The following is an 11,519-nucleotide window of genomic DNA, read 5'->3' on the forward strand; positions in this document are numbered from 1 at the left end:
CCATTAGATTATGACAGACCAGCTAGATCTACTGTCCCTATTATATTATGACAGACTAGCTAGATCTAATGTCTCTATTATTTTATGACAGACCAGCTAGATCTACTGTCTCTATTATATTATGTCAGACCAGCTAGACCTACTGTCTCTATTATATAATCACATACCCACTAGATATACTCTCTCAATAATATTATGAAAGACCAGTTAGATCTACTGTCTCTATTATATTATGACAGACCAGCTAGATCTACTGTCGCTATTACATTATGACAGACCAGCTAGATCTACTGTCTCTATTGTATTATGAGAGACCAGCTAGATCTACTGACTCTATTATATTATGACAGACCAGTTAGATCTACCCTCTCTATTGTAATGTGATAGCCCTGTTAGATCTACTGTCTCTATTATTTTATGACAGACCAGCTAGATCTACCCTCTCTTTTGTAATATGATAGACCAGCTAGATCTACCATCTCTATTATATTATGACAGACCAGCAAGATCTACTGTCTCTATTATAATATGATAGACCAGCTAGATCTACTGTCCCTATTATATTATGACAGACCAGCTAGATCTACTGTCTCTATTATTTCATGTCAGACCAGCTAGATCTACTGTCTCTATTATATTATGACAGACCAGCTAGATCTACTGTCTCTATTATATTATGACAGACCAGCTAGATCTACTGTCTCTATTACATTATGACAGACCAGCTAGATCTACTGTCTCTATAATATTATGACAGACCAGCTAGAACTACTGTCCCTATTATATTATGACAGACTAGCTAGATCTACTGTCTCTATTATATTATGACAGACCAGCTAGATCTACTTTCTCCATTATATTATGACAGACCAGTTAGATCTAACCTCTCTATTGTAATGTGATAGCCCTGTTAGATCTACTGTCTCTATTATTTTATGACAGACCAGCTAGATCTACCCTCTCTTTTGTAATATGATAGACCAGCAAGATCTACTGTCTCTATTATATTATGACAGACCAGCTAGATCTACTGTCTCTATTGTAATATGATAGACCTGCTAGATCTACTGTCTCTATTATATTAAGACAGACCATCTAGATCTACTGTCACTATTATATTATGACAGACCAGCTAGATCTACTGTCTCTATTATATTATGTCAGACCAGCTAGATCTACTGTCTCTATTATATTATGTCAGACCAGCTAGACCTACTGTCTCTATTATATAATCACATACCCACTAGATCTACTGTCTCTATTATATTACGACAGAGTAGCTAGATCTACTGTCTCTATTATTTTATGACAGACCAGCTAGATCTACTGTCTCTATTATATTATGTCAGACCAGCTAGACCTACTGTCTCTATTATATAATCACATACCCACTAGATATACTCTCTCAATAATATTATGAAAGACCAGTCAGATCTACTGTCTCTATTATATTATGACAGACCAGCTAGATCTACTGTCTCTATTACATTATGACAGACCAGCTAGATCTACTGCCTCTATTGTATTATGAGAGACCAGCTAGATCTACTGACTCTATTATATTATGACAGACCAGTTAGATCTACCCTCTCTATTGTAATGTGATAGCCCTGTTAGATCTACTGTCTCTATTATTTTCTGACAGACCAGCTAGATCTACCCTCTCTTTTGTAATATGATAGACCAGCTAGATCTACCATCTCTATTATATTGTGACAGACCTGCAAGATCTACTGTCTCTATTATAATATGATTGACCAGCTAGATCTACTGACTCTATTATATTATGACAGACCAGTTAGATCTACCCTCTCTATTGTAATGTGATAGCCCTGTTAGATCTACTGTCTCTATTATTTTATGACAGACCAGCTAGATCTACCCTCTCTTTTGTAATATGATAGACCAGCTAGATCTACCATCTCTATTATATTATGACAGACCAGCAAGATCTACTGTCTCTATTATAATATGATAGACCAGCTAGATCTACTGTCCCTATTATATTATGACAGACTAGCTAGATCTACTGTCTCTATTATATTATGACAGACCAGCTAGATCTACTGTCTCTATTATTTCATGTCAGACCAGCTAGATCTACTTTCTCCATTATATTATGACAGACCAGTTAGATCTAACCTCTCTATTGTAATGTGATAGCCCTGTTAGATCTACTGTCTCTATTATTTTATGACAGACCAGCTAGATCTACCCTCTCTTTTGTAATATGATAGACCAGCAAGATCTACTGTCTCTATTATATTATGACAGACCAGCTAGATCTACTGTCTCTATTGTAATATGATAGACCTGCTAGATCTACTGTCTCTATTATATTAAGACAGACCATCTAGATCTACTGTCACTATTATATTATGACAGACCAGCTAGATCTACTGTCTCTATTATATTATGTCAGACCAGCTAGATCTACTGTCTCTATTATATTATGTCAGACCAGCTAGACCTACTGTCTCTATTATATAATCACATACCCACTAGATATACTCTCTCAATAATATTATGAAAGACCAGTTAGATCTACTGTCTCTATTATATTATGACAGACCAGCTAGATCTACTGTCTCTATTACATTATGACAGACCAGCTAGATCTACTGCCTCTATTGTATTATGAGAGACCAGCTAGATCTACTGACTCTATTATATTATGACAGACCAGTTAGATCTACCCTCTCTATTGTAATGTGATAGCCCTGTTAGATCTACTGTCTCTATTATTTTATGACAGACCAGCTAGATCTACCCTCTCTTTTGTAATATGATAGACCAGCTAGATCTACCATCTCTATTATATTGTGACAGACCTGCAAGATCTACTGTCTCTATTATAATATGATAGACCAGCTAGATCTACTGTCTCTATTATATTATGACAGACTAGCTAGATCTACTGTCTCTATTATTTCATGTCAGACCAGCTAGATCTACTTTCTCCATTATATTATGACAGACCTTCTAGATCTACTGTCTCTATTATATTATGACAGACCAGCTAGATCTACCCTCTCTATTGTAATGTGATAGCCCTGTTAGATCTACTGTCTCTATTACTTTATGACAGACCAGCTAGATCTACCCTCTCTTTTGTAATATGATAGACCAGCAAGATCTACTGTCTCTATTATATTATGACAGACCAGCTAGATCTACTGTCTCTATTATAATATGATAGACCAGCTAGATCTACTGTCTCTATAATATTATGACAGACCAGCTAGATCTACTGTCCCTATTATATTATGACAGACCAGCTAGATCTACTGTCCCTATTATAATATGACAGAATAGCTAGATCTACTGTCTCTATTATATTATGACAGACCAGCTAGATATACTGTCTCTATTATTTCATGTCAGACCAGCTAGATCTACTGTCTCTATTATATTATGACAGACCAGCTAGAACTACTGCCTCTATTATAATATGACAGACCAGTTAGATCTACTGTCTCTATTATATTATGACAGACCAGCTAGATCTACTGTCTCTATTATATTATGACAGACCAGCAAGATCTGCTGACTCTATTATATCATGACAGACCAGCTAGATCTACTGTATCTATTATATTATGACAGACCATCAAGATCTACTGTCTCCATTATATCATGATAGACCAGCTACATCTACTGTCTCTATTATATTATGACAGACCAGCTACATCTACTGTCTCTATTATATTATGACAGAACGGCTAGATCTACTGTCTCTATTATAGTATGACAGACCAGCTAGATCTACTGTCTCTATTATATTATGACAGACCAGCTAGATCTACTGTCTCTATTATATTATGGCAGACCAGCTAGATCTACTCTCTCTATTATATTATGACAGACCAGCTAGATCTACTGTCTCTATTATATTTTGACAGACCAGCTAGATCTACTGTCTCTATTATATTATGACAGACCAGCTAGATCTACCCTCTCTATTGTAATATGATAGACCAGCTAGATCTACTGTCTCAATTATATTATGACAGACCAGCTAGATCTACTGTCTCTATAATATTATGACAGACCAGCTAGATCTACTATCTCTATTATATTATGACAGACCAGCTAGAACTACTGCCTCTATTATAATATGACAGACCAGTTAGATCTACTGTCTCTATTATATTCTGACAGACCAGCAAGATCTGCTGACTCTATTATATCATGACAGACCAGCTAGATCTACTGTCTCTATTATATTATGACAGACCATCAAGATCTACTGTCTCCATTATATCATGACAGACCAGCTAGATCTACTGTCTCTATTATATTATGACAGACCAGCTACATCTACTGTCTCTATTATATTATGACAGAACGGCTAGATCTACTGTCTCTATTATAGTATGACAGACCAGATAGATCTACTGTCTCTATTATATTATGACAGACCAGCTACATCTACTGTCTCTATTATATTATGACAGACCAGCTACATCTACTGTCTCTATTATATTATGACAGACCAGCTACATCTACTGTCTCTATTATATTATGACAGACCAGCTACATCTACTGTCTCTATTATATTATGACAGACCAGCTACATCTACTTTCTCTATTATATAATGACAGACCAGCTAGATCTACCCTCTCTTTTGTAATATGATAGACCAGCTAGATCTACTGTCTCTATTATATTATGACAGACCAGCTAGATCTACTGTCTCTATTATATTATGACAGACCAGCTAGATCTACTGTCTCTATTATATTATGACAGACCAGCTAGATCTACTCTCTCTATTATATTATGACAGACCAGCTAGATCTACTGTCTCTATTATATAATGACAGACCAGCTAGATCTACCCTCTATTTTGTAATATGATAGACCAGCTAGATCTACTGTCTCTATTATATTATGACAGACCAGCTAGATCTACTGTCTCTATTATATAATGACAGACCAGCTAGATCTACTGTCTCTATTATATTATGACAGACCAGCTACATCTACTGTCTCTATTATATTATGACAGACCAGCTAGATCTACTGTCTCTATTATATTATGATAGACCAGCTAGATCTACTGTCTCTATTATATTATGACAGACCAGCTAGATCTACTTTCTCTATTATATAATGACAGACCAGCTAGATCTACCCTCTCTTTTGTAATATGATAGACCAGCTAGATCTACTGTCTCTATTATATTATGACAGACCAGCTAGATCTACTGTCTCTATTATATTATGACAGACCAGCTAGATCTACTGTCTCTATTATATTATGACAGACCAGCTAGATCTACTCTCTCTATTATATTATGACAGACCAGCTAGATCTACTGTCTCTATTATATTATGACAGACCAGCTAGATCTACTGTCTCTATTATATTATGACAGACCAGCTAGATCTACTGTCTCTATTATATTATGACAGACCAGCTAGATCTACTCTCTCTATTATATTATGACAGACCAGCTAGATCTACTGTCTCTATTATATAATGACAGACCAGCTAGATCTACCCTCTCTTTTGTAATATGATAGACCAGCTACATCTACTGTCTCTATTATTTTATGACAGACCAGCTAGATCTACCCTCTCTTTTGTAATATGATAGACCAGCTAGATCTACTGTCTCTATTATATTATGACAGACCAGCTAGATCTACTGTCTCTATTATATTATGACAGACCAGCTAGATCTACTGTCTCTATTATATTATGACAGACCAGCTAGATCTACTCTCTCTATTATATTATGACAGACCAGCTATATCTACTGTCTCTATTATATTATGACAGACCAGCTAGATCTACTATCTCTATTATATTATGACAGACCAGCTAAATCTACTGTCTCTATAAAATTATGACAGACCAGCTAGATCTACTATCTCTATTATATTACGACAGACCAGCTAGATCTACTCTCTCTATTATATTATGACAGAACGGCTAGATCTAATGTGTCTATTATATTATGACAGACCAGCTACATCTACTGTCTCTATTATATTATGGCAGACCAGCTACATCTACTGTCTCTATTATATTACGACAGACCAGCTAGATCTATTGTCTCTATTATATTATGACAGACCAGCTATATCTACTGTCTCTATTATATTATGACAGACCAGCTACATCTACTGTCTCTATTACATTATGACAGACCAGCTAGATCTACTGTCTCTATTATATTATGACAGACCAGCTAGATCTACTCTCTCTATTATATTATGACAGACCAGCTATATCTACTGTCTCTATTATATTATGACAGACCAGCTAGATCTACTGTCTCTATTATATTATGACAGACCAGCTAGATCTACTGTCTCTATTATCTATTATATTATGACATACCAGCTAGATCTATCCTCTCTATTCTAATATGATAGACCAGCTAGATCTACTGTCTCTATTATATTACAACAGACCAGCTAGATCTACGTTCTCTATTATATTACGACAGCCCAGCTAGATCTACTGTCTCTATTATATTATGACAGACCAGTTAGATCTACCCTCTCTATTGTAATGTGATAGCCCTGTTAGATCTACTATCTCTATTATATTATGACAGACCAGCTAAATCTACTGTCTCTATAAAATTATGACAGACCAGCTAGATCTACTATCTCTATTATATTACGACAGACCAGCTAGATCTACTCTCTCTATTATATTATGACAGAACGGCTAGATCTAATGTGTCTATTATATTATGACAGACCAGCTACATCTACTGTCTCTATTATATTATGGCAGACCAGCTACATCTACTGTCTCTATTATATTACGACAGACCAGCTAGATCTATTGTCTCTATTATATTATGACAGACCAGCTATATCTACTGTCTCTATTATATTATGACAGACCAGCTACATCTACTGTCTCTATTACATTATGACAGACCAGCTAGATCTACTGTCTCTATTATATTATGACAGACCAGCTAGATCTACTCTCTCTATTATATTATGACAGACCAGCTATATCTACTGTCTCTATTACATTATGACAGACCAGCTAGATCTACTGTCTCTATTATATTATGACAGACCAGCTAGATCTACTGTCTCTATTATATTATGACAGACCAGCTAGATCTACTGTCTCTATTATCTATTATATTATGACATACCAGCTAGATCTATCCTCTCTATTCTAATATGATAGACCAGCTAGATCTACTGTCTCTATTATATTACAACAGACCAGCTAGATCTACGTTCTCTATTATATTACGACAGCCCAGCTAGATCTACTGTCTCTATTATATTATGACAGACCAGTTAGATCTACCCTCTCTATTGTAATGTGATAGCCCTGTTAGATCTACTGTCTCTATAATTTTATGACAGACCAGCTAGATCTACCCTCTCTTTTGTAATATGATAGACCAGCTAGATCTACTGTCTCTATTATATTATGACAGACCAGCTAGATCTACCATCTCTATTATATTATGACAGACCAGCTACAATGCCTTGCGAAAGTATTCGGCCCCCTTGAACTTTGCGACCTTTTGCCACATTTCAGGCTTCAAACATAAAGATATAAAACTGTATTTTTTTGTGAAGAATCAACAACAAGTGGGACACAATCATGAAGTGGAACGACATTTATTGGATATTTCAAACTTTTTTAACAAATCAAAAACTGAAAAATTGGGCGTGCAAAATTATTCAGCCCCTTAACTTTCAGTGCTGCAAACTCTCTCCAGAAGTTCAGTGAGGATCTCTGAATGATCCAATGTTGACCTAAATGACTAATGATGATAAATACAATCCACCTGTGTGTAATCAAGTCGCCGTATAAATGCACCTGCACTGTGATAGTCTCAGAGGTCCGTCAAAAGCGCAGAGAGCATCATGAAGAACAAGGAACACACCAGTCAGGTCCGAGATACTGTTGTGAAGAAGTTTAAAGCCGGATTTGGATACAAAAAGATTTCCCAAGCTTTAAACATCCCAAGGAGCACTGTGCAAGCGATAATATTGAAATGGAAGGAGTATCAGACCACTGCAAATCTACCAAGACCTGGCCGTCCCTATAAACTTTCAGCTCATACAAGGAGAAGACTGATCAGAGATGCAGCCAAGAGGCCCATGATCACTCTGGATGAACTGCAGAGATCTACAGCTGAGGTGGGAGACTCTGTCCATAGGACAACAATCAGTCGTATATTGCACAAATCTGGCCTTTATGGAAGAGTGGCAAGAAGAAAGCCATTTCTTAAAGATATCCATAAAAAGTGTCGTTTAAAGTTTGCCACAAGCCACCTGGGAGACACACCAAACATGTGGAAGAAGGTGCTCTGGTCAGATGAAACCAAAATTGAACTTTTTGGCAACAATACAAAACGTTATGTTTGGCATAAAAGCAACACTGCTGAACACACCATCCCCACTGTCAAACATGGTGGTGGCAGCATCATGGTTTGGGCCTGCTTTTCTTCAGCAGGGACAGGGAAGATGGTTAAAATTGATGGGAAGATGGATGGAGCCAAATACAGGACCATTCTGGAAGAAAACCTGATGGAGTCTGCAAAAGACCTGAGACTGGGACGGAGATTTGTCTACCAACAAGACAATGATCCAAAACATAAAGCAAAATCTACAATGGAATGGTTCAAAAATAAACATATCCAGGTGTTAGAATGGCCAAGTCAAAGTCCAGACCTGAATCCAATCGAGAATATGTGGAAAGAACTGAAAACTGCTGTTCACAAATGCTCTCCATCCAACCTCACTGAGCTCGAGCTGTTTTGCAAGGAGGAATGGGAAAAAATTTCTGTCTCTCGATGTGCAAAACTGATAGAGACATACCCCAAGCGACTTACAGCTGTAATCGCAGCAAAAGGTGGCGCTACAAAGTATTAACTTAAGGGGGCTGAATAATTTTGCACGCCCATTTTTTCAGTTTTTGATTTGTTAAAAAAGTTTGAAATATCCAATAAATGTCGTTCCACTTCATGATTGTGTCCCACTTGTTGTTGATTCTTCACAAAAAAATACAGTTTTATATCTTTATGTTTGAAGCCTGAAATGTGGCAAAAGGTCGCAAAGTTCAAGGGGGCCGAATACTTTCGCAAGGCACTGTAGATCTACTGTCTCTATTATAATATGATAGACCAGCTAGATCTACTGTCTCTATAATATTATGACAGACCAGCTAGATCTACTGTCCCTATTATATTATGACAGACCAGCTAGATCTACTGTCCCTATTATATTATGACAGACCAGCTAGATCTACTGTCTCTATAATATTATGACAGACCAGCTAGATCTACTGTCTCTATTATATAATGACAGACCAGCTAGATCTACTGTCTCTATTACATTATGACAGACCAGCTAGATCTACTGTCTCTATTACATTATGACAGACCAGCTAGATCTACTGTCTCTATTACATTATGACAGACCAGCTAGATCTACTGTCTCTATTATATTACGACAGACCAGCTAGATCTACTGTCTCTATTACATTATGACAGACCAGCTATATCTACTGTCTCTATAAAATTATGACAGACCAGCTAGATCTACTGTCTCTATTATATTATGACAGACCAGCTAAATCTACTGTCTCTATAAAATTATGACAGACCAGCTAGATCTACTGTCTCTATTATATTATGACAGGCCATTAAACTTGATAAACAGTGTGTGCTTAGCTCTGAATCTGTATGGTACTTCATTCCCTGTCATATATTTATAAAATGGGTATTCAATTTTTTGTGGATTTGCAATTATTCTCCAGCAAAATTACCCATCAAACTGTCCGAGTTTCATGAACACTTTTACCCTGGAAACTATGTTAATGTCTACAACTTTTCAACCACACAAGACACTTCTGTGGAACAACAAAGATATTGTTGTTAAAAAAAACAAGTCTTTGTTCTTTCCTAAGTGGTTTGTAATAAATATTATATTTGTGCTTGATTTATTTGATAAATAAGGAAATATACTCTCTTATAGGAAGGTCTTGGAAACATAGAACTTACCAAAACATAAATTTAATTCTATATGCAAAGCAACACCTTCAAGATTTACTCAATTCATGAAATGTCATTTGTGTTCTGGAGAACGTGTCAAGATAGATGCGGAATTTATGTTAGAAGGTTGCCCCCTGCTGGATAAGAAATGTAATAATAATAACTCCAACCAGATCTCTCCTAGAGGGAAATTCTTCTGGAATGCATATATTACTGAAATTTAACGGAAGAAAGCTTGGTTTCTCCCTCACACTTTTAAAAAATAAAATAAAATAATGTCAAAGAAGTTGACTTTAAAATGTTGCACAAAAATATACCCTTGCAATAACTTGTCTAGTCATGGACTTAAAATAAAATATGCCTTTTCTGTGACAAAGAAGGGGAAACTATTATAACCAAAAAAAAAATGGATGAGTGTGACTCTGTGAAGTTATGTTGGAGCGAGTTCAGTAGTTACATGTTTTATTACATTAATAATAATAATAATAATTAATAATATTACATTAATAAGACCCCGGAATTTACAATGAAAGGATGTAATATGTTATTATGTATGTTATTATTCAAACGAAAACAAGACCACTGAATTCGTTATTCATTATTCATTCTCTCTGGTAAATGTTATTTACACAAAAAACAAATATTTGAAATCTATCACCAAATGCGATACATTTTTACTTGAAATCCAATATCTAATAAAATCTCTAGAATTGATCAATAACAACAAAAACACTGTATTCTTACAACTCTACCATAGGTTTGTACAACTGTAACCCCTGACCTTTATTTTAGTAACTCACTTTTGAAAGTACATTTTTTGTGTTATTTATTTATGTTTGCTTTTAATGTCATTTTATGTTTCTTCAGAGAAAATGTAAGTGTAGTGATGTCCTATGTTTGTATTGTAATTTGAAATGTTATAATAAAATATATATATATATATAATAATAATAATAATAATAATAATAATAATAATAATAATAAAAATGATCTGACTGCGCAATCCACTGTCTTATCAGCCCAGCCAGGCAATTTATACACTTGATCTCCACTATAAAAAGCATCTAGACATTATCTCACATTTAGACTAATATTTAGTTTTCAACCACGGAGATTTGTATAAACGTTGCCGTCTGTCTCTCCGACATTTTCAACATTGTTTCAATATTCCAATTCCATCTCCAGCTGTCCCATATCATAGTAATGAACAAGTAGGAGTCGCGACGAGACAGACAGGCAAGCAGCGTTTCTCAGCCAACCGAAATCATGAATCAGCTGGCATCATTTTTATGGATATATATATATATATATATATATATACAAAGAAATGTCACGAAACGAATTGCAGCAGCCTTTACAGCATCTGTGTTTAAACTGATTGTGTTCCTGTAGCTGTGTTGTTGGCTAGCTCCTCTGAACAACTGTGTCCTGAAGAGAGAGCACATGTATCCAAATCAACGTCACTAGAAAACAGCTTAAACAAATGTAACTGTGCCAGTGTTATTCTTTTTGAAGTGCCT

Source organism: Oncorhynchus mykiss, chromosome 15, assembly GCF_057628025.1.
Source record: "Oncorhynchus mykiss isolate SJ-2025 chromosome 15, ASM5762802v1, whole genome shotgun sequence".
NCBI lineage: Eukaryota > Metazoa > Chordata > Actinopteri > Salmoniformes > Salmonidae > Oncorhynchus > Oncorhynchus mykiss.